At 36.1% G+C, this 25,650-nt stretch overlaps 1 protein-coding gene across 1 annotated transcript in view; it reads right to left on the bottom strand.

Annotated features, from left to right (window-relative positions):
• The window catches only part of LOC112042994 (uncharacterized), a 186,572-nt gene extending 161,646 nt beyond the window's left edge, over positions 1-24,926 (bottom strand). Inside the window, exons 1-2 of the mRNA XM_052888115.1 lie at positions 24,702-24,926; positions 11,567-11,596 (exon numbers count right to left, since the gene is read on the bottom strand). The gene's annotated coding sequence lies outside the window, so the exon portion shown is untranslated. The remainder of the gene's footprint in view (positions 1-11,566; positions 11,597-24,701) is intronic.
• Positions 24,927-25,650: the final 724 nt, after the last annotated feature.

Raw genomic sequence — 25,650 nt, 5'->3', positions numbered from 1 at the left:
AATAAATGCATTAAGTAACTTACTAGCTGACGCCGCGTGGTTCCCGTTCCCGTAGGAATACAGGGATAATATATAGCCTATAGCCTTCCTCGATAAATGGGCTATCTAGCACTGAATTTTTTTTTAATCGGTCTAGTAGTTCCTGAGATTAGCGCGTTCAATCAAACAAACAAATTCTACAGATTTATAATATTAAAATAAAGATTGAGTAATATTTAATAAGATTTCTTAATCATTATATTTTTTTTTGTCTATGATGACTTTTGAGGAGGGAGGGAAGAGTATCTTTGGTACGAAAAAAAGAGATGGTTTTGGTAGAAATACATTATTTAATTTTTAACCTTTTAAGTACAGATACGTTGGACAGTGTTATACAAGAGTAATATGTTAATTCGAATTCAGATTAATTTATTCAAGTTATTGTATTATTTCGCTAATTTATCAGTTGGAAGCTTTCTTGGAAGAGGTAGTTTTAAGTTTATTTTACTCAAACCACTGACAGATTCTTCGCGGCATTATAACGGAATGCTTAATTACAGCGCGTTCACACATAGTCTCAGTGTGGTACCCGTTTTAACGGATACGACAAAAACTATGCTTTGATCTCACTTAAGCACCGTATAATTTTCATATCCGTCGTTACTGGATACGATGTTCACAAATAAATTCACAGTATACCGCCGCTATTCTACCAGGATGGACGTGTCATGTTGTATTGGTATATATGCCGGCGGAGAAGGAAGAATCTACGTTACTGGCAGCTTCCACTCTTGGCTCTAAGACCTACAGAAGACGCTTACAGTTTACTCATGAGTTATACACAAAATTCCCTCACCTCCGCACAGTGTCTATGCGGTAAAATTGTACGGAAACATGACGATTCCGTTCATCCAGCATTCGACGTTAAAACGGAATTTTAAGAAAATTCTTTCTTAATTCAAAGGACCGTTTGTTTCACTCGTAACTGTATACTGAATACTGTTGTAAAGTCGTTTAAACAGCCTCCATGCGCCATCGATGAAAAAAAACGTATCCGTTAAAACGGACCAGTAAAACGACCATTTTTTTTTTCTCGCTGGGAAATGCTTTTACGACGATCCCTCCCGACGGTGTCGTGTAAGAAACTCCGCGGTACCCTCGGGTGGAACTCGCCGGCCAGGACCGGAATACCCACTACAAATCAAAAATCAAAAATCATTTATTTCAAGTAGGCTCAGTTTACAAGCACTTTTGACACGTCAGTTGACTATTTGTAAAGATTCTACCACCGATTCGGAAGGCAGGTTCTGCTGAGAAGATACCGGCAAGAAACTCAACAGTTGCTCTTTTGAAAAAGTCATACAGTATTATAATAATTTACAATTGATAACAATTACTGTTTACATTTCTTATAGTTTTACTTCCTGTGTGAAGGTGGAATCATTAAGGAACTCATCAATGTTGTAGTACCCTCGACTAAGTAAATGTTTTTTAACACATTGCTTAAAGCTATGCATTGGCAGGTCCATCACAGTCTTGGGGATCTTGTTATAGAAGAGTACACCCAAACCTGCAAAAGATTGTTTTACTCTTTGGAGACGATATGCAGAAATAACTAACTTATGCCCGTGTCTAGCAAGACGTGGGTTTAAATCTCCTTTTCCAGCAGCGCAACCTAGCGCAACCCTCCTTCAATCTTAAATGAAGCAGCAACGGATCGAGTAGCACATTCCACATTGCTGCAAACTTGACTTGATCCAAACGAGCTAAAGGACCTTAACAACTTAGAAAGTAAAACGGAGACCATGTGTGAACGGGCTGTTACTTGGATAAACGTCTTTTCCGGTAGGATGGTAACCTAGATGTTAATTAGCTACGACTAGAACAATCATACCATAATTTATGAGTGGGTTATGATTTTAGTAGTACATAATATTTAAATGAATGAACTCTTGTGTTGTAATTCGACTGATGAGGTCATTGTAACCTCATCATAAATGATATTCGTCAGTTTAATTACCTACTGAATTGTAAGATTTTTTTTAATATCATCTATACTAATATTATGAAGCTGAAGAGTTTGTTTGTTTGGTTGAACGCGCTAATCTTAAGAACTACTGGTCCGATTTGAAAAATTCTTTCAGTGTTAGATAGTCCATTTATTGAGGAAAGCTATAGATTATATATTATGCCCATATTCCTACGGGACCGGGAACCACGCGGCCTTCAAGGGATAGTCTATAAGCCATAGGTATAATAGAATAGGAATAAAATAACACAAGCTGGAATGATTAAACTGTATTCCAAATAACTTTTTACTCATTCTTAAATTAATTATTCGTTACTTTAGTAGATGGTTAATAAATTAATTAAATTTACTTAACACCACATAGGCACATAACATGTCATCATGCTTTACATAGACAACAATACCAAACCAAACCTCAGAATAAAACCATAATCATTAATAAACAGTACAGATTAAAATATTTATCTGGAAGAAGGAGTTTTTGTATGTTGTCTTATGTATTTATAATTATTAAATAATTAAAAATCTAACAGGTATAAAGTCAGAGAGATGTTAAAAAATGTGTAGAAACCCACAATCATACATTCCTTTCATTCAATTACAACATTAAATGAATAAAATTTAAAGTAAAAAACTCTATTTATTTAAAAAATGAATAAAAAGTGACATAAAACATAAACGTTGGGTGCCCGCCAAAAATTGACTGTAACAAACGAGTCTTGTTGCGAACGAGGGAACTGTGAACAGATATAACTACTGAGTTATTTCCGATTTCCATTCATTTATCATTCAACTGTTCCGAACTGAATTCAAGTGGAGTCGTTATTGTAGGGAATACAGTATTTCGATTGGTTACGCATAAATGAATTGTATATTTTGCAGTCAGTACCTAACTTGTAACTGCTGCGATAGAGGTACCTACATCTGTTATGAAAAACTGTCCGAATTTGTTTTTGAAATTTAAATTTGACTGTTTTTATCCGACTACGGCAGTCTATGTCAATACGTATGTATCTATGTATGTTCCATTGTATAATGGTGTTAAAACATTTGTAATAATATCGCGGGTGACATAGGCTATATAAAGTTTATAAAAAAAAATTATGACGGAATTTAAGCCACATATTCTAACCTCGATAAAAATTAAACCGAGATAATCACTATGTGTTTGGTATCAATCATGCCAGATGACATACTTAATATGAAGAATGAGTTATACACATGAAGTTCAACAGTTGTAGCTGGTTGTAGCGAGAGTCTATACCTATTTAGTCTAGATCGCATTAGGGTACCTATACTAAGTACAGCCTATCTTGATTAGTACTGTTTATAAACAATTATTTATTTTAAATGATATAAGGTTGTTTATAAGATGTTATATAAAATATATTAACCATATCTTATTGTTCTAAGCTTCCTAATCAAATTTATTTTCATTAACTTAAGAACAAGTTAACTATAATTATGACTAGTGATTATACCCTCATTTTTAATTTGTTTGTTGGTAAACAGTACTCATCAAGAAATGCTTTAGTATACATATTTTTATTATATTAGTGGGAGCTTCCCCTCGCTTCCCCCTTGGTGTCCCCCTTGATTTCCCAGCCACCATCCAATCGCCACCAATTTCCTAACTCTTTATTGGCACTCTTCTTCTTGGAAGAAAGAAAATCACAATATTTTCATAGCTCAACGTATGATACGAAGAGCCGTGATAGCCCAGTGGATATATACAGTAGCCCTCTGCCTCCGATTCCGGCGGGTGTGGGTTCGAATCCGGTCCTGGGCATGCACCTCCACCTTTTCAGTTGTGTGCATTTTAAGGAATTAAATATCACGTGTCTCAAACGGTGAAGGAAAACATCGTGAGGAAACCTGCATACCAGTGAATTTTCTTAATTCTCTGCGTGTGTGAAGTCTGCTAATCCGTATTGGGCCAGTGTGGTGGACTATTGCCCTAACCCCTCTCATTCTGAGAGGTGACTCGAGCTCAGCAGTGAGCCGAATATGAGTTGATAACGAACGAACAAACGTATGATAGCTATTAGCCACATAATCGCTGAACTGACGAGGCAAAATAGATGTCGCTATAACTCAAATAGTCTTACTAGAAAAAGAAGTTAAAACTCTATTTCAAAAATCCGTCCCAAAACCACGTCCCGTCATGTAATCTCTTTAGTTCTGACGCCATAACTCAATGTTCGGTACTGTAAAATCCAAAGTTCAGTTCAAAAACAGCAGTATAACGCCAGTATTGCTGCGATGTATCATTCGCAATCGCTTATGGCTCGGGTTTTGTCGTCCCCACATGTTTCTACACCCCTATTGTAAAGCTTAGTTTACATCAACCAACGAGTTTTTTTCAAATGAAATCAAATCCACTTATTTCAAATTGGCTCATATATACAAGATGTCCCGTAATTAATGGATTGATTGATTCAAGATAGAAGAATATGACAAATCCAAAAAAAATATATACCTTTCATTATTGTAGGTATTTGTGTAATATTGTTTATGTATTAGGATGTAAATTATTTGTATGTATGTGTATTACTAATACTATGGTTATTTTCGTTTTACGCCACCTGCTGATGTCCTTAAGTTTTCCTAAACCGAAGGTTGCCTGGAAGAAATCGCTACTTAGCGATAAGGCCGCCTTTTGTATGCTGATCTCTTCTTAATTTGTTTTTTATTTCACTTGTTTTTGTCTTTGTGGTGTGCAAATAAAGTATATTTATCTTATCTTATCTTATACCTAACTTACTCACCCTATGGTTTGTTTCAAAATTATTCAAATTAGTTTTAGATAATTATGTGGTTTATCTATCATTTGCATTTTATCCATTAATTACGGGACACCCTGTATATAAGCCCTTTACAAGCTGAAGTCATATTCCAAAGTCCAGCCTGTCAGTGAGTAGGGCTCTACCACCACAAGCTTTCTAAAAACCGACAACATATAACTTTTTTCTGATTGAGTAATTACTGTATTGCTTATGACCACAGTACAAGGTTAGTCAGAGTTGAGTTCAAGTCAAGCCAGAAGAATTGCGGCGGTTTTGAATGAAAGAGCGAATGTGTTTATACTCGAAACTTGACTTTTATGGACTTTCAGAAAATGACGTTACCGAATAATTATAATTTAGCTTTAAAATAATATAAATAAGACAATGTGAAATAAAAAGGATGTAATTTGACTTGAATAAGATCTTTTTGAGTCGTGAACACTAAATTGAATTGACCGGGAGACTAAAGTACACCGAATGGAATGGAAAACTTGATTATCAAGACGGCCATTTGTGATGTAACTCGTAGTTCGGAGATGAGTAGAACTATTAAATAACTAATTTAGTGTCGCTATAGTTATTGTTAAAGTTATCACAGAGAAATAAGTTTTTAAACTATAGCTTTAAACGTGAAACAATTGAATATTAGAAGTTCTAACTATATACTCGTAATATTATAATAGTAGATTGTTATACAAGGGGCTAAAAAGACCCATTATATACGAGGTATTTTTATATTATATACGAGGTAAAGCATCTCCCTTAATATCCAAAATTGTAGACTTTGTACATTTAATTTTTAATTAAAATAAATCATTGAATATTGTACTAAACTATTTTATTTTCTCGCAATCGTAGTGAAAATCAGAGTGTACCACGTGGGGCTAAACCCATTGTAAACTCGGTTTCTATTTAGGCGGCCCTCGCCTTACGTCTCGGGCCCTTAAAATACCTCGTATATAATGGGTCTTTATAGCCCCTTGTATAACAATCTACTATTATACCAAAACATTTCCCATACATTAGTTTACCTATTGGTGAAAACCGCATGAAAATCCGTTCTTTAAAAAAGCAATCTTCGAGTTTATCGCGAACAGACAGACAGACATATTATATTTGTTTTGCGTAGTATGCATTGCACAAGTTGGCACAAAGTTAAATTTTATTTAGTAAATTGCAATGACTGAACGTTTGATAGAAAAAAATGTTGTTCATAATCGTAACTCAAAATATAAGACCTTGTTAAAAATATTAAGTAGATATTTTTTTAATATTAAATAGTATTTAATCAGGATAGAACACAGACATAACTTTATTTTGTAGTTTCATACTTTGAAGAAGATTGGTTTTACATCGTATCACTACTATTCCAATCTATCTACATTTTTGAAGTTTTTTTTTATTTGTCATCGCATACTCTCAATAGATCTCAGCCCAATGTAGCCTCAGCCTAAGCCTTAATTGGACTTTGGCTTTACGAATAAGCAACAAAACTGAGTTGACGATCGGTTTATGGGAGCCTTTGATTCGGAACCGATCTGACCAACGCCCGACAATCAAGTGGGGATTTGTCTTGTTTTAATTGAATTCCTATGCGATAGATTCCGTTTATATCCGTTACTTCCGTTTCCGTGAATATTAATCAACAATAATTTTCGATTGATTCTAATTAAATTCGTTCTTTCGTTATCATTATCAACCCATATTCGGCTCACTGCTGAGCTTGAATCTCTTCTAAGAATGAGAGGAGTTTGGCCTTAGTCACCCCAGCGTGGGTGACTAAGGCCAAACTCCTCTCATCCTAGTGCGGATTGGCAGACTTCACACACGCAGAGAATTAAGAAAATTCTCTGGTATGCAGGTTTCCTCACGATGTTTTCCTACGACACGTGATATTTAATTTCTTAAAATGCACACGACTGAAAAGTTGGAGGCATGCCCCGGACCGGATTCGAATTCACATCCTCCGGAATCGGAGGAGAGGTCCTATCCACTGGGCAATCACTGCTCTATTATATTACAATTCAGTATTTTGGCGAAATTCATACATATTGAGCCATGATAGCCCAGTGGATATGACCTCTGACCACTACAAGATCAGGCCTCCCCTTTTTATAGAAGAGGTAATATGAAGCTTAGACACACCACGCTGTCACAATACGGATAGGCGGCATAGTACCTTCATTAAACACTTTGTGCCATCACTGCGTTTAGAGACGGCGCAGTGGTATGCGCGGTGGATTTACAAGACGGACGTCTTGTGTTCGATCCCTGGCTGGGTTGATTGAGGGTTTCTTAATTGGTCCAGGTCTGGCTAGTGGGAGGCTTCGGCCGTGGCTAGGCTAGTTACCACCCTACTGACAAAGACGTACCGCCAAGCGATTTAGCGTTCCGGTGGAAACCGAAAGGAGTGTGGATTTCATCCCACTCATAGTCCGCTTCTTTCTTAAATTGCATCGTCGCTCACCATCAGGTGAGATTGTAGTCGAGGGCTAACTTATAGATAATAAAAAAATGTGGCCTAAGATGGAACGTGCTGAATTACTTCGGGTTAACAATAAACATAATTGGACTTACCAAGTTACCACGCTGCTGTATTGCGGGTTAATATAAAATATAATAAAACCCACCATGCTGCCGTATTGCGGGTTGATAATAAACATATATAAATTATTAAACAAATATTTAAACACATAGTTTAAACAGGTAGATTGTAGTCAAGGGTTAACTTGTAGACAAAAAAAAACAAAAAAGAGATATCACGCATATCCGTATAGCATCTATATAGCATCATAAACATATACGGACGTACCATCTCGTTGTGTACAAAATTTACGAGGGATTCTAAACCGGCGGTGTACAGCGACAATTGCCTCCGATTGTAGTGAATTTGAAATATTCGACAATAAATCCACAGCAAACCGCGATATATTGAAAATGCGGAAACTGCGCAGCCTCCTGCGGAACAAAGAGCGGATAAACTTTTAATCTGTTACGTAGATGCTTTTAGATAAACTAGATAACCTAAATATGTCAAAGCTTAAATATATTGTCAATTTTAATTTAATTTTGAATGTAATTTTACCTAGTAATCTAATTTAATTATGTATTCAATCAATTTGTTTTCCTTTTATGCAAATGTTTTATAATAGTATACTTTTTTATGAACTTTGACATAATATAATATTATTATAAGCTTGACATATAATTATTATGAAAGTGTTGACATGTAATTATATAAAATGTTATGTGCGCCTAGCGTTAATATACATATCAGATTTTTTGTTTCATATTGTATTGTTCTTAATGGTTAATATGTGTATTGTTGGCGTGCTTTAAATAAATATATAAAAATAAATAAAATAAGCTAATAAATGTCGAAAACCGTTTGACGTACTTACAAAGATTAAATTTGGCATGGAGGTCGTTTATAGCTAGAAGATGTCCGCTAAGAATTTGTGACAGGGCCGGATAAAAGAGGTCTAAGGTCTCATTCGCACGAGAGTTTTTTTAACGGACGTTAAAAAGCGTTCAAATACAAGAAATGCATTCCCAAGTTTTTGAAATACGACGCTTTTTATCGAGCGTTGCATTTGCAATTTTGGTTGTTGGAAATAGAACATGATTTAAATTAAGAACGTTATTAAAAGGTCCAACGCTGGGTTTAACATATCGCTTTTTTGACTCTCGTGCGTTTTTTGAGTTGGAGTTTTAAGGTTTGAGTTTTAATTGAGTACTAAGGGCGGACGAAGTGGGCGTCTGTTGTGAAATATCTAGGTTGCCGATTCAGCCGTTTCAGGTAGATAGCTTGGACAAATAGTTAGCGAGCGAAGACGAGTGGGACAAATGCGCGAACATACTCCGCAAAATAATGGTACGGAGAGAAACAAGAGAAAGGCAGGAGAAGGGAGAGAAACGATACCTGATTGGTCAGCACGAAAATATATCTGAAAATCTTCTGTTTTTATATAATACTTGTAAAGTATTCTCACAACTGGAACAACCCGTACCTCACACCCATGAGCTCGATCACAAAAACAGAAGCGTTTCCAAAATGACTCTCCGATCACGGCAAATGAAGTAATTTGCAAGCCAAATGAGTGCGATCCGGCCCAAGCCCTATCGCCGCAACTTGAACACTCATCTTGTATTAATTTATCTCCCTTTGATGTCTTTGACTCGTATCTTTTGAGTACTTCTCGGGTTTTTTTTGGAGATACGTAAGACCGGGCCGCTCAATAATTACAATCGAGCTTTGTGATACTAGCTTCTGTCCGCGACTTCTTTTCAACTTTTCATACCCTCTACAGTTTTGGATGAGTCTATAAGCTATTTAAGCAATTGCTTAGAGCATTCCGTTTTTTGGGCACCAGGGACGATCGGAAAACAAATAGAGCACACGAAAGTTAGCTATTTCAAAATCCATGCGGTTATAGGTAAAAATATAGCTGAATCACATGCCATTTAGCTTTGAATAAGGAGGAACAACACATACATGTCCTAGCTGCTACTACAGTTTATATTAAGATTTTTTTTAATTATGATTCTTTGTTCGCCCTAATATTGAATAAAGGGTCCACAGGGGAAGTTTGCTTAGGGCATCAAGTTACCTTAATCCGGCACTGACCCGCTAACCTGTATTGGAGCATGGGTCTAAACTCTAAATTACACCTCGTATGCCTTGCTACGTGGTATGCCATTAAAATTGATGATAGTGATGATTATCATCAATCTGTTTTAAGTGGCTAATTGAAGCGTCCTCCTCCTCTAAAAAGGGGATTTGGAGGAAAATTCTATATGTTACTATTACTATCAAATGTTATTGATAATGATCAGGTACAACGGTTTAACGTGCTCCACTGCATGGAGTAGCACCACTAGTTTTTTTAATTTATAGACAAATTAGCCTTTGAATGCAAACTCAACTGATTTTAAGTGACGAAATTTATAATACAGTGGAATTCATAAACGTTGTGGGAGCGCCTCCAGGGGATCGTTCACCCGCTGAGTATAGAATTTAAACTCTATGCGTTTGAGAATTCGAAACTGAGCGGGTGAAGGGTCCTCTAGGGTGCATCTGTAACCTCTATGAATTCCACTGTTAGTTAGGTGAGTACTAAATAGTTTTATTTGTAGCATTGCATTTATTAGTACAATGAAAATTGAATTGTGTATACTTGGTATTAACTATCAAAATAAAGATCTTATTATTTTTTTATTCTTTACAAGTTAGCCCTTGACTACAATCTCACCTGATGGTAAGTGATGATGCAGTCTAAGATAAAAGTGGGCTAACTTGTTAGGAGGAGGATGAAAATCCACACCCCTTTATGGTTTCCACACGACATCGTACCGGAACGCTAAATCGCTTGGTATGTCTTTGCCGGTAGGGTGGTAACTAGCCACATACGTATCTGTCTTAATAGAATTATACTAGCTGATGGCGCGTGGTTTTACCCGCGTGGTTTCCGTTCCCGTAGGTATATGAGGATAATATATAGCCTATAGCTTTCTGCGATAAATGGGCTATCTAACATTGAAATAATTTTTCAAATCGGACCAGTAGTTGTTGTTATTAACGCGTTCAATCAAACAAAATCTTCAGCTTTATTAGTATAGAAAATAATTTCCTAAAATATAGAAAAGCTTAATATTTCATACCCAGGAAACCAGAACTTCGTACTCCAAAGCTAAATGCACCAACAAAGCATTTGTAAAATAGCAAACGCTAAACGCATACAAAACAGTACGTAAGTACACATTTATCGCGAATGAAATTTAAACATTCAGGCTTTAATAAAAAATTACGAGCGGTGAATCACACACGCCGCGAGTAAATTCACACAGCCTTGTGAATATTTCATGAAAAATTCATGCCGCTTTGAGTTTTACCATCAAATTAGGTTCTAGATCATTGTGATGTTTTAACATACAATAAAAATTATATTCACTGTTTGGACAATGTTTTATTAGGGTCACTATTTTGGATTATAATACTTTTAGCTCGTGTATTTTTTAATGGTTTTAATGTCTACCAGTTTTCGTAATGTGTATTTCATACGCAGAAGACGATTATGTTCTGCGTAAAGTCTATGTTAGAATTAAGATTTTTTTCTTTATTTTTTATTAAAATTTTTGATTTTTGACGGCCTTCGTGGCACAGTGGTATGCTCGGTGGATTTGTGGATTTTCACCCTCCTCATAACAAGTTAGCCAGATTCCATCTTAGATTACATCATCGCTTACCATCAGGTGAGATTGTAGTCAAGGGCTAAGTTGTAAAGAATAAAAAAAAATACTATCTTTCACTGCGATTTGATCTGAAGTAATGATTTAACTTAAAAATAAATCTTGGCGGTACAATATTGACGGAAGGGTGATACTAGCTACTGCGCCGGAAAGGTCGTAAACTTAACAAAAAGTCATGAATTTGTGCTTTAATGTTACACTAAGTAACACTTTTTCAAAAAATGTATTTTCTTCCGTTCTTTCTTCTTCTTTCTTTATCATCCGATCACCTTTATTAATTAGGTAAGGGTGAAGCTGATACTTATATATAATATTCCCTCGTAATTTACTGTCTCTATAAAATGTTATCTGTAAAGTTATGTAAAACATAACATTAACGGATGAACAGATCTGGATGAAATTTAGCATAATAATAGAGTAGTCATTTTTACACCGACCTCTTAGGATTTACGCATGTAAAACCGCGTAACTCTGCTAGTAATAAATAAAATCTAAATACCAGATATAAATGTAAAAAACATACCTGTTGTTAAATCCAAAAAGCTGAGCGGATCTGAAAATAAAAAGGATTTTTTTTTATCATCGTAAAAGAATTTTCATGAAATATAATATGTGCACAGACTCTGCGTGTACATTTGCAAATATGATATCAAAGTGAAACGTGTAGAGGAGACGGCTGGAGATATGAATGTGGCATGAAAATTGTTTCCTAGACTACCCACCGTTCCTTTTCGAGGAGGTATGAATTCGTCGGGAAATGTCTTTTACAATATTGTCGCTAAATCTTCATACCAATAAATAAAATTGTAGTGCACCATCTTTTTACGAGCTTATATTTTATTTGTTTATTTAAGCAGACTCAGTGTGACTCAGAAGTGATTACAAAAATAAGAAGACTACTGTCGAACAAAGGTTATGATTCACAACATTTGTCAGGACAACTTAATTAACAAATCAAACTGTAACCAAAATAAGACTCTAGGCAGAGCATGACCTTGAGTGAAGTCACGCACTTGTGAACGTTGTGTGTAGGGTTAAAGGATCCTTTGACTGTTAACAAACACTCCCCTTTTCCACTCAAGTCACTCTCCCCGCCTATACCAAGTAACCCATAAAAAATTACACAACAAGAGATGTGGACGTCTCGAACGCCACGAGCACACTGAAACCGTCCGTATCGCAAGTCGTTGCAACGCGGCGATAACATTTATGTCAAATCTTGTTACTATATTTTGACTATAATTTCATATTGATTCAGACCACATGGTCAGACAGGACCATCCATTAATGGTGACCATAATGCTCTAACTGTGTGTATGTGATATTCACGGAGATTCGGACTAAACTGTGAACGTAGCGAATGATAGCGAGGCGTTTTCCTTCCAAGCCATCTTCCAATCGTATCATAAATAATAACCCCTGAAAATTTTCCGACAAGGTTGATTAAATATCTTTCTTTACCTATTTTGTAATAAGGATGGTATTGGTAGCAATTAAAAAGAAATGTATATATCTATACTAATATTATAAAGCTGAAGAGTTTGTTTGATTGAACGCGCTAATCTCAGGAACTACTGGTCCGATTTGAAAAAATCTCTTAGTGTTAGATAGCCCATTTATCGAGGAAGGCTATAGGTAATATATTATCCCCGTATTCCTACGGGAACGGGAACCACGCGGGTGAAACCGCGCGGCGTCAGCTAGTAAGTAATATTTATATTCAGCAAATTTTTTTTTTATTTCTCTGTTAAGTCGTAAAAATATTTAACCAGTTGTTACCGATATTAAATGTTGGAAATTGATATTTATATTTTAATGTTTTGAGGTAAAATTCTTAGCTTGGCAAATATATTTATTCGGAAGCGGTATCAAGATGAATGTTTCGCGATCCCTTTGATGTGTGACTAAAACCCGACACGTCGAGAGATATACGTATTTGAGGAAGCTAATAATATTCCCTCTGACATATTTGTGCCGCAAATTCCCTAAATGATACGGGATCCTACCACTATTATGGGAGAATTTGAGTTCTTTGTGATATTACCCGGAGTACTTTGTACTCGTAGTACGTACCACTAACGTTATTCAGTTGCCAAGTAGATTTGGCGTTTGTTTTAAATACCTATAGGTACTTATGTATTGCACAATGAAGATGATGTAGTCATCATCCTCTTCAAAATCAATATATTCAAACCTAGTGGTTTGAATATATTGATTTGTATTTTGGTTTCAACCGCATGGTTTTCGTTTCCGTAGGAGTACGAGGATATTATATAGCCTTTCTCGATAAATGGGCTATCTAACACTGAAAGAATTTTTCAAAACAAACCAGTAATTCCTGAGATTAGCGCGTTCAATCAAACAAACAAACATACAAATTCTTCAGCTTTATATATTAGTATAGAAGTATAGATTCGTGTAAATAAGGTCAATATTAACTAATTAATATGTAAAAAACAAGTATGCCAATCCGCATTTGGTCAGCGTGGTGGCCTAACCTTTCTCATTCTGTGAGGAGACTTGTGCTCAACAGTGAGCCGAATATGGGCTATACATATATGTTAATGATGATGATCATGATGAACCCATTTAAGTATTGGAGTAGATTTATTAACAGACAGGCCTGGTCTGATTTTATTCTTTACAAGTTAGCACTTGACTACAATCTCACCTGATGGTAAGTGATGATGCAGTCTAAGATGGAAGCGGGCTAACTTGTTAGGAGGAGGATGAAAATCCACACCCCTTTCGGTTTCTATACGGCATTGGCGGTACGTCTTTGCCGGTAGGGTGGTAACTAGCCACGGCCGAAGCCTCCCACCAGCCAGACCTGGACAAATTAAGAAAATCTCAATCTGCCCAGCCGGGGATCGAACCCAGGACCTCCGTTTTGTAAATCCACCGCGCATACCACTGCGTCACGGAGGCCGTCACAAAAAGCTCTTGTCTCTCAGTGAGAACAGTGTCTTAGTCGTACGTTAAACTTAGTAGTCAGCTCTAGTTTTTTCTATTAGGCCAATACCAATGGTAGAACTTTTGTAATTTAACTTTAGAATGGAATTCATTTCCAACATGTCTCTGGTTGTGCTGGACTTAATGGAATTGCAGTAACTGGGTTTTAAAAGTTTTCCAGTCGTAAGGCAATTAGGAGTCATGGATACTTAGCCCGTTAATTAATGAATTCAGACAATTTAACAGTAATGTTTAAAAATGTGTCGTTAGAACGGTTACGTATTTAGATTTATCTTATTCAATCGATTAGGCATCGAATCCACGATCTCTTTATGTACGATCTTTCTATGGCTTAAGTGGCTTAAGTGTTTCTTAAATGTGTAAATTATTGTTTTTATGTTAATGCTGTTTGTTTCCTAAATAAATGAAAAAAAAATCTATTCCCGTTCTCGTGGGAATGATAATTTTTTGACCACGGCGGCTAATCTCATGTTAGTCATCAACCCATATTCATCAACCCATATTCGGCTCACTGCTGAGCTCGAGTCTCCCCTCACAATGAGAAGGTTTAGGCCAATAGTCCACCACGCTGGCCCAATGCGGATTGGCAGACTTCACCACACGCGGAGAATTAAGGTAATTCTCTGGCATGCAGGTTTCCTCACGATGTTTTCCTTCACCGATTGAGACACGTGATATTTAATTTCTTAAAATGCACTCAACTGAAAAGTTGGAGGTGCACGCCTCGGACCGGATTCGAACCCACATTCTCCGGAATCGGAGGCAGAGGTCATATCCACTGGGCTATCACGCCACACATATTACATTGCGTATATTATCTAATCTCATGTTGAGATTAGATAATATACGCAAGAGAAATTATAGTGCACAAGTGTGTGCGCAAGCACAGGTGCACCGTCTATTCCTTCACTCTCATAGTCTGATGGGACGGCAGATCGACACGATTGGTGAGAGACCAGGCGCAGGACCGACGGCTTTACGTGCTCTCCGAGGCACGGGGGTGTACTAACACCGCCAACTTCCTAACTCTAGGCTGCTATTCAGATTTTCTTCTTGTAAGAAAAAATTTTTATTTATTTATTTAATACACTTTATTTGTACACCACAAAAATAAAAGAAAACAAGCAAAACAGAAACACAAGAAAAAGTAGAATACAAAAGGCGGCCTTATCGCTTAGTAGCGATCTCTTCCAGGCAACCTTAGGCTTCAATCCAAAAAAATCCAATTTTTTTGTTGGTCTGACCCGAGATTCGAACTTGTTTAGCACGGGACCAATGAGGCAGGTAATACGGGAATAAAATAACCTATGACATTCATAAATAATGTGACTTGCTGTTAGTTAAAGAATACCCTAAATCGTTTTAGTAGATCCAGAGATTACCCCCTACAACCACAGAAACTAATAAACTTTACGTTAATTAGACCTAATTAAAGTTACTAGCTAAAGCACTATGTAATTAAACGTGATAGCAGTGGATATGACCTTTGAATCCGGTCCGGGACATGCACCTCCAACTTTTCAGTTGTGTGCATTTAAAAAAATTAAATATCACATGTCTCAAACGGTGAAGGAAAAACATCGTGAGGAAACCTGCATACCGGAGAATTTTCTTAATTCTCTGCGTGTGTGAAGTCAATCCGAATTGGGTCAGCGTGGTGCAAGTCCTCTCTCATTCTGAGAGGAGACTCGAGCTCAGCAGTGAGCCGAATATGGGTTGATAATGATGATGATGATGAGATGTAATTAGTACACTCAATTCTAAATTACGTTAACTAGTTCCAACCTTCACAGTAAGTGACCTGTGTCATGTTATTTGATACCTACTCGTGGGTACTTCAATACATAATCTGTTTACATTCAACTTTTGCAATCAACTTGATATACCGAAGCTTGGAACTGATTTGGAACGATGAAAGCAATACGTATTCCATGTTTTCGGGAAAAATAAATTGATGGAATTTGTATCGCAACTCAAAGAAATACATTTAAAGCAATATGTAACGGGGATGAAAGAAACAATATTATATTATATGGAACTGAGATATTAAACGCTATGCTACAAGTCACCCACTTTTTCTGAGTGCTCAATAACAAATTCTTTTGTTACTAACCTTTTTGGTACTTAAAAATGATTAAAAACCATATTACAAAGAAAAATCACTAAAATAATAATTCAATAAGAAACTTATCCTAATCGTTAGCAACCCATTTTCGGCTCACTGTCGAGCAGAATGAAAGGGGTTAGACCTATAGTCCACCAAGCTGGCCTAATGCGGATTGGCAGACTAAACACACGCAAAGAATTAAGAAAATTCTCTGGTATGCAGGTTTCCTCACGATGTTGTCCTTCATCGTCTGAGACACGTGATATTTATTTTATTAAAATGCACACAACTGAAAAGTTGGAGGTGCATGCCCCAGACCGGATTCGAACCCACATCAGGTTTCGCTAGCTCATCATTAATATCCTATCGTTAAAGAAATTCTAAACCCGCTAACCCGCACTGGGGCAATGTGGTGAATCTAAGCTCCATATCCCTTCTCCTATATGGAGGAAGGCCTGGGCCTATATTGGGCCCGAAAAAGTCAAAATGAAAGTAAATATGCATTTATTTCAATTAGGCTTAATCTATCAGCCTTTTCGAAACGTCAGGTAATAATAATATTATTATTATCACCATTATATATGGAATTGGTCGATGAATTAGATAATTTATATTTAGAGTAAGTTTAGTGCATTTTAAAACCACTGATACATACTAACATCATCATTCATTATCGTATTCGGCTCACTGCTGAACTCGAATCTCCTCTCAGAATGAGAAGGGTTAGGCCAATAGTCCACCACGCTGACCCAATTCGGATTGGCACTTCACACACGCAGAGAATTAAGAAAATTCTCAGGTATGCAAGTTTCCTCACGATGTTTTTCCGTCACCGTTAGAGACACGTGATATTTAATTTCTTAGACATACTAACTAACTAAACATACTAACAACTTGTACACAAAACTGGACAATTACTTTAAAACTGAAATATAAAATTTAAATTTCCTATATTCAGGAAATCCAATTTCTTAGCGAGAGGATTACGAAACGGCTCTCCGTTCCAAAGCGTGAGTGTCAGTGATCGAAGATTGCTTTTGATCTCAGAGAAAACTCAACATGTATGGAAGATTTGAGCAACATTTTACACAACTAATACAGTTCACAACTAGTTGGAGTGGAATGGGAATATTGGTCACATTTAAAAGATGTGGCAAATATTATTTTAAAAAAAATACGTTTTACTGCGAGCTAAAAAGAAGATTAACTAATTTTGCAGACTATATTATACGAGAACATCATGATGATTCAATCTAAGATGGAGGCTAACTTAATAGGAGACGGATGAAAATTCACACCACTTTCAGTTTCTGCACGTAACGGACCGCTGAATCGCTTAGTTGTAGGTACGTCTTTGCCGGTAGGGTGGTATCTAGCCACGACCGAAGCCACCCATCAGCCAAAAACCTCTATCTAATAGATTTACCCTGTTCCTAACTCTATACCTACTAATATTAGAGGTAAAGTTTGTGGTAATGGTAATCTCTGGATTTACTGAACCGATTTTGAAAAAAGACACGTTATTGTATCCCCGTTTTCTCATGGGAACAAGAACCATGGGACAACGACTAGCAAAGACTTAAAGTGCCCTGCGATGTGAGAATGTAACACCACCAAGTTTTTAACTTCGGGCTGGTAATAATTTGTTATTCATAAATCACTATATTTCGCTCAATTATTATCTGCCTGACCTATGATTGGTTGGTAAATCTGTTCAACAGAATTATTACTTTAATAAAAAGTGTATTTTGTACGGTATCCTTAGACCTGCGTTTAATTATATCACATAAATTACTAACTAGATATTTGGTACCAACTGAGTAAAAAGATAACCAATTTTATTTTACATTTTATTTATTTTTTAAATTTTTTGTCATTCTACAATTTTTTCAATTATTACCGCCTTTAAAGTAATAAGAAGGTAGCACATACGATTCTATTTTTTGCTTTTTAGTTAATTTTTGTGATTTTGAATTCGGTTGATTTTTTTTGTTAAAAATATTTTATTTTTCTGTTTTTAGTACCTTTGCCCACAGTATTTCATTTTAACACAAAATTACTGAACCAATTTTCATGAAAATTAAATGGGACCATGAAGTCTACCTACCTAATCTTTCAAACAAAAAAGAATTTTCAAAATTGGTTTAAGAAATGACGAAGTTATGAGGTGACAAACATTAAAAAAAAACATACGCTTCGAATTAAGAACCTGTTCTTTTTTTTGAAGTCGTTTACAAATACAATTTAAACGACAAATGTAGTCGTTACAAGGTAAACAAATAAAACAATGTTACAGAAATGAAACACCAAGCGCAACTTTCATAATCTGCTTCTTTAAATACAATCACACTAATACTATAAAGGCGAATGTTTGTGTGTAAGTATGTTTGTTCCTCTTTTACGCTGCAGCTCCTAAAGCGATTTGTCTGAAATTTGGAATGGAAATAGATTTTGCTCTGGATTAACATATAGGCTACTTCATCATCATTCATCCCGGAAAAATCCACGGTTCCCGCGAGATTTTTTAAAAACTGAATTCCACGCGGATGAAGTCGCGGGCTTGTATTTTATAAAACAATAAAATGTATAATTAAATTTTAAATTAAAAACTAAATGAAACTTTTCTGCCGACGGTACATATAAAGCGAAGTAATTGGAAGCGGGCGTTTTATTAATTTCCGACACAGTAGAGTGTCGCTCCTCAGACGCGCTAACTTAGGATTTTCACATTTTTTACTTCACAAGTATTCCATCCTTTGAGTTAACACTCAATTATTTTTTCCCCTTTTTGTAAAGTTATTAGAGATTCATTATGTCTAATTGCGTTTACCTTTGCAGGATTGTTAAAACATTATTATTAATAATTATTCCTAAGGCGTATTCAGAAAGAAGTATCACAATAGAGTTATTTATTACTTTTCTCAGATTATGATCATCATAATTTTTAGCCTCTTTTAAGGGCATCTTCCCTAGGTCTTATTCATTATTTTGGTCATTATTATCATTTAATACCTATTAAAATAAACAATTTAATACCTATTATTATCAATTGACAAAATGTTATTCGCCTACTGTGACAACCAGTAAGCATCGGATGACATTTTTACATAGAAACTCAATTTCGTATATGTCAATTAGCATACGTCAAAGATAGTGAATAAGCCGGCAGGACATGTAAACATGTACTAGCGGATGCCCGCGACTTCGTCCGCCTGGAAATCAATGTAAACTTTGAACCCCATTTTCACCACTTTAGGTGTTAAATTTAAAAATTCTCGATTTACATTATATTTCGTTTTTTTTTTCAAGATTTATGAAAACTGTAACTCCAAAATTTAAGGACCTCCCATACAAACTTTCACCCCCTTCTATTTTTATTTTAGGGTCATAAAGTACCCTATGTTTATTTCCAAGGTCCCATTTACCATTATACAAAAAAATATCATAATTGTTTCTGCCGTTTAGCCGTGAAAAGGTAACAGACAGACAGAATTACTTTCGCATTTATAATATTAGTATAGATGATGTATGTATAAAAACATCATCATTATCAACCCATACTGCTCGACTCGAGCTCACTGCTGAGCTCGCTCTCAAAATGAGAGGAGCTAGGCCATTACTCCACCACGCTGGCCCAATGCGTATTGGCGGATAAAAACATTAACACACTAATATTATAAAGGCGAAAGTTTGTGTGTAAGTGTGTGAGTGTGTAAGCATGTTTGTTCCTCGTTTACGCTGCGGCTACTTAAGCAATTTGGCTGTGAATTGGAAATAGATTTTACTCTGTATTAACACGTAGGCTACTTTTCATCCCGGAAAAATTCATGGTTCCCGCGGGATTTGTGAAAAACTGAATTCCACGCGAACGTAGTCGCAGACGTCAGTTAGTGTCATATAAAATCAACTCAGACAACTTTAATACTAGAAAAAAAAGCGTAGAATATTCCAGTGTAATTGAGATATGTGGTAACAAAGTGGAGAGGTCTCTACACGACAAAGCGCGGGTCTAGAGCATAGACAAAGGCATAACGAACTGACTTTTTTTCCAGCCACTGGCTGTTGACTATTGTGTGTCTGCTTCAATGCGCGGGGATTATTTGTACTACAATAAACATGCATCTATTTATCTATCTTTATCATTTTTAGCCTGTTTTGATGGCCCAGGACTACAGGGCTAGGCATCTTTCCAACAAGGAGAGAGGATATGGAGCTGTTTCAATGTGGCGGGTTTTAGGATAATAATGTACATAAATGTCCACTATCCACAACCAGATGTTAACAATTCCGACCGTGACTGACGGGTTAACATGGTCGTCGGTACCAAGACCAATTATACACCACCAACTACCTCAACTGCGTGCAGAGAATTTTAATTTAGAATAAGAGATACTGAATTTTGCTCGACCCAGAATTCGATTCGAATCGCGGTCGTTTCTTTCTCCTTTCCATTTCTCGCACTGCTCCTTGACAGCCGCCGTGGCGCAGTGATATGCGCGGTGGATTTACAAGACGGAGGTCCTGGGTTCGATTCCCGGCTGGGCCGATTGAGGTTTTTTTTAATTGGTCCAGGTCTGGCTGGTGGGAGGCTTCGGCCGTGGCTAGTTACCACCCCACCGGCAAGGCGTACCGAAAGGAGTGTGAATTTTCATCCTCCTCCTAACAAGTTAGCCCGCTTCCATCATAGATTGCATCATCACTTACCATCAGGTGAGATTTAGTCGAGGGCTAACTAGTAAAGAATAAAAAAAAAGATTATTTTAAGTATAATCCTTCGCTTCCATTCACAGCATACGAGTATGCTGTGAGCGAGTAGCATAACAAAATATAACTATAAATATTGTTTTTCAGTGTTTTACAGCTTAACTTTAACAGTTACGTAACCAACCTATTACAAGACAGCTATCGGCGACAAACAGAACTTTTACTCGATTATGTATAAGGTAATATTTATTACTACTTGATTTTCTGTGAGATCATAATATTCTACGAATATTTTTCTACAAAAAATAACTTTAAAGTGGATGCACCGTTATGTGATATTGCGTTATTCAAGATGGCCGTCCTCCTAGGCATTCTGCAAGTAAACACTAAATCTAAGAAATTGACCGATCGCTTAGATCCACGCCATTTTATCCAACCAAGGAGTCATTTATAAACGTGAACGACATAAAGCAGCATTTGAAAATCAATGTGTTCACCACGATTATAGTAAATACAACCCTATTTCCACACCGTTAAGGTTGATAATGTGTTTCCTGTGCACTGAATAGAATAGTAAAAGGCTTTTCAAATACGAAGATATCGAGATATTTTTCATCTATTAAAGAAACTAACTTAACGTAGAAAGCTTTAGGTAAAGTGAATTAATGATAATGCTCTTCTATGGCTTTCATTGAAGATGCCAAAGAGATACTCTCTTTGTCAGAAAGCTCGTCTGGGAAGGTACTGCCACTATGTTGCCAAACTGCATTGATTAATTATACGATATTGAACTTAAGACGTTACTTTGCAATAGTTCATAATAATTAGTATAATATTCTGACATTTATTTATTTGTACTTTATTTTTAACAATAATAATAAAATACAAAACACTATTAAACTCATAAAGAGTGCCCCGGCAACCGGTGGTCAGGGCTTCACTGCCTTCTGTACAAGCCTAATTATATTTAGTAACTAGCTGACGCCGCGCGGTTTCACCCGCGTGGTTCCCGTTCCCGTAGGAATATGTGGATAATAGATAGCCTATAACCTTCCTCGATAAATGGGCTATCTGACATTGAAAGATTTTTTTAAATCGGACCTTCCTGAAATTATCGCGTTCAATCAAACAAACAAACAAACTCTTCAGTTTTATAATATTGGTATAGATTAATTTTATTTGCTATTGACCGCAAAAAACTGACGAATCCTTCCGACAAAGCAATCTAAGATGGAAGCGAGCTAAATTGGAAGCCTAAATTAAGTAAGGATAATTAGATAATCGTAGGTAGGTAGGTTTCTGCCAAACTAAACTTAAAGCTTTGGTCTTCATTTTACTTCAAAACGATAATTTTCAAACCCTGTAGACACTTCAAAAATTTAATATTTACGTTTCATTTCACGGTTTTGAGCGGAGGAAAACATGAAAGGGTGTGTGTTTATTTTAAACTGCAATCTGGAATCTGAAGTGTATTTATCATTAAGTAAGTGCATATTACATCTTGCATATGCATGAGGGTTGCACTATCCTTAAAATATAACAAATAACATAAAATAGATAATTAAAAAAAATCCCTGAATGTCATGAAATTCTTAATTACACTCTCGATCAAGTCATCAATATTCTCTTTCAGTGCGCCTTAATTTTGAGACCCCACTCAAGTATATTTGCACACATTCGGTTATTAATCTCCACTATCCCCAGAAATTTGAAATGACTCAATCGATTTTCATTGATGACTTGATCGAAAGTGTAATTTATGTAACTATAAATTACACTTTCGATCAAGTCATCAAAGACCTTCAGGGGTTTTTCAAAATTTTCAATTTTATGTTATTTCGAATAGAGTTCTTATTTGCGACTATCAGTAGAGTAGAGAACTGTCATGCATCACGTAATGAATACACGTAATGAAAAAGAGTTAATTAGTATGAATGTGTAATGTGTAATTGAGTCTTCAGATTTTACCAGTAAGCTTTGTGTATTGTGGTAATAAATAATATTGTTGTTATAATTTATTTAGATAAAAACGGATTTTTATATACCTAGGTATTACTTATTATAATTTATAATGCTATATTTTATTTTGAATATGAAGATCTTCACACAAAAGAGAACTACACACTAAAGAGTTTTGCCAAAATACAGCCTTTAATACAAAAATCTTTTTTGTTAATTACTAGTTAAAGCTTTATTTAATTTTCATTATAACTTGGTTCTGTTTGAATTGAGCGCACGACAATTTAAAATATAGTCATAGCATCATAAATTGTTGTAAAATAGTTTAATTTTTAAATATATCTTCATAATTGTGCAACGGTCAGTAAAAATGATCATAAATTGCAACCCCACGTCAGAAGTCAGCCGTGCGGTATTTAATAACCTAATTCCAGCAATATATAAATAAAACTTTCAAACATTCTTGTCAGTATTGTAAAACGCTACAGTTTTTTTTTAACTCTTGATCAAAAAAGGGGCGTTATAAGTCTGTCGCCGATGTATGTCTGTGTGACAGAATCGATGGAACGATTTCGATGCGGTTTTTTTTTATTTGAAAGCCTTGCGGTCGTTTTTAGCCATTTGGTTATTTTTTTTCATTCTTTACAAATTAGTCCTTGACTATAATTTCACCTGATACAAGTGATGATGTAATCTAAGATGGAAACGGGCTAACTTGTTAAGAGGAGGATGAACAACATCCCTAACGATTACATGGCATCGTATCGGAACTCTAAATCGCTTGGCGGTACGTCTTTCCCGGTAGGGTGGTAACAAGCCACGGACGAAACCTCCCACCATCCAGACCTGAACCAACTAAGAAATCCTCAATCAGGCCAGCCGGGGATCGAACCCAGGATCGTCAGTTGGTGTAGTATCCAGCTGTGTGACGGAACGGATGAATCAACTTCGATGCGATGGTTCATATTAATAGCTAATATGTTTGGTTAATGTCGGTGTACCGAGTATCCAGCATTTTTGTAAATAATGCTAGGCCTTTTGAAGTACGATTACGTGATTTTAAGTCAGAGTAAGAGTTTAAGAATTCGTTTAGGAGTGGCTAATCTTGTACCCTAATTAAAAATTGTAACACTCTTTGTTGAGATTTGAAGAAAATTCTCAGGTATGCAAGTTCACGATGTTACTTACTTACTGAATAACTGAACAGTTGGAGGTCAAAAGTATCCACTGGGCTATTGCAACTCTGGGTAGACTCAACTTAGCTACTTTAGTGAAAAAATATCGAACTATCGTTGTGTTGGGTATCAATATTTTTTTAACAACCCACATCCTTAAGCACGCTGCAGACTTGGGCGGAGAAAAGCCGAAAATAATAAACTAATCCAAAGATATTGGCAATTTTAGGGTTCAAAATTCATCAAAATCGGTGAATTTCTAATGCCGGATCTTAGACCATTAATAATATCAGCCACTGACGATTAAGTAATTTCACATGCCTGCAGCGCTAACGATTTAACGACTGATAAAACTGATCGTGTGTTGGTAGCGGTCGGCTTGATGTCATGCTCATCACGACCAACGTTAGCCCTGCAGGCATGTGAGATTACTTGATCGTCAGTGAAAGACATAAAAGAAAGTAAAAAAACTTTTATATCAAAATTCAATCACACACATCAAAATGCCTAAGCACTAAGCACTATAGTAGTGTCTAATGCTTCAACTACCACGCAATTTAATACTAAAACTCAAGTACTAGAAGCATGAAACACCACTCTATCATGTTTGACACAGCCCTGTAAAAGGTACTAGTACCTACAGATGGATGTGTTGATTAATTTAAAATTATGTAAAATTAAAAAAAAAACGTCCACGCAAATGAAGCCGCTTGCAACGACCATTTTAAAAATAAACTTACCAATGTCTAGTACATAGGAAGCGTTACTCTAACCAGCGAAGCGCCGGTTAGCGTACAACTAAAATATGTATTACGTTTATTTTCAACCGAAATTATTGGCAACGCGCACTAAATACCAATTTTCACTTTCAAACTTCACAACACAGATTAATCACGACACAAGCATATGAAAAGTTTCGGAATTGTACATGTACTGCCGAATCGACTCTATCCACGTCCGCTCCCGCCGGCGTTCGGGACTATACTGAAACTGAAGTGAACTGAAACTTCACTGAAAATATTATAGACCGAGAGCCAATGCCTCATTTTAGGTAGACTGAAAGTTTGTAAGCCCATGTTCCACCGTTGGTAAAATACCTACCTAAAGTAGCCTGTGGAATTTGTCGGTGTGGTTTTGGAAGTTTGTAGGTTTAGGCTCTAGATTCTAATTGTACAAGTATATTTTTTTCTATAATTTCTACAGGATATCATGAGGAATGTCTGTCTTCAAACCGTTAGTGCGTTCGTTAGTCCATGATCTCGCTTTCAGATTTTTATCGAATCCGTCTATTAAAACGTTTTTCTTTGCTAAAAATAATTCTCACTTTACAATGTATCCTTCATCACTACGTTTATTTGTCGAAATATAATCTGGAGTCGGGCCCAAAGTTAAAGATTACGACCCCCAAAGTAGCTCCACTCTCGGGCGGCTTACAGTCTTTTGTCAAAGACGTAATGATTGCCTCTCGAAAACATCAAAGCGTGCCGACAACGCCTTAATGATATAACTAATATAATACCCTCATACTGGTTCTGCGCATACTTCATCATAATTAACAGCCTATTTAAATCTATACTAATAATATAAAGCTGAAGAGTTTATTTGTTTGATTGAACGCGCTAATATCAGGAACTACTGGTCCGATTTAAAAAATTATTTCAGTGTTTGATAGCCCATTTATCGAGGAAA

This window comes from Bicyclus anynana, chromosome 2 (assembly GCF_947172395.1).
Source record: "Bicyclus anynana chromosome 2, ilBicAnyn1.1, whole genome shotgun sequence".
In the NCBI taxonomy this organism is placed as follows: domain Eukaryota; kingdom Metazoa; phylum Arthropoda; class Insecta; order Lepidoptera; family Nymphalidae; genus Bicyclus; species Bicyclus anynana.
The sequence above is the reverse complement of the archived record's forward strand: the minus strand, read 5'-3'. Positions and strand labels throughout refer to the sequence as shown.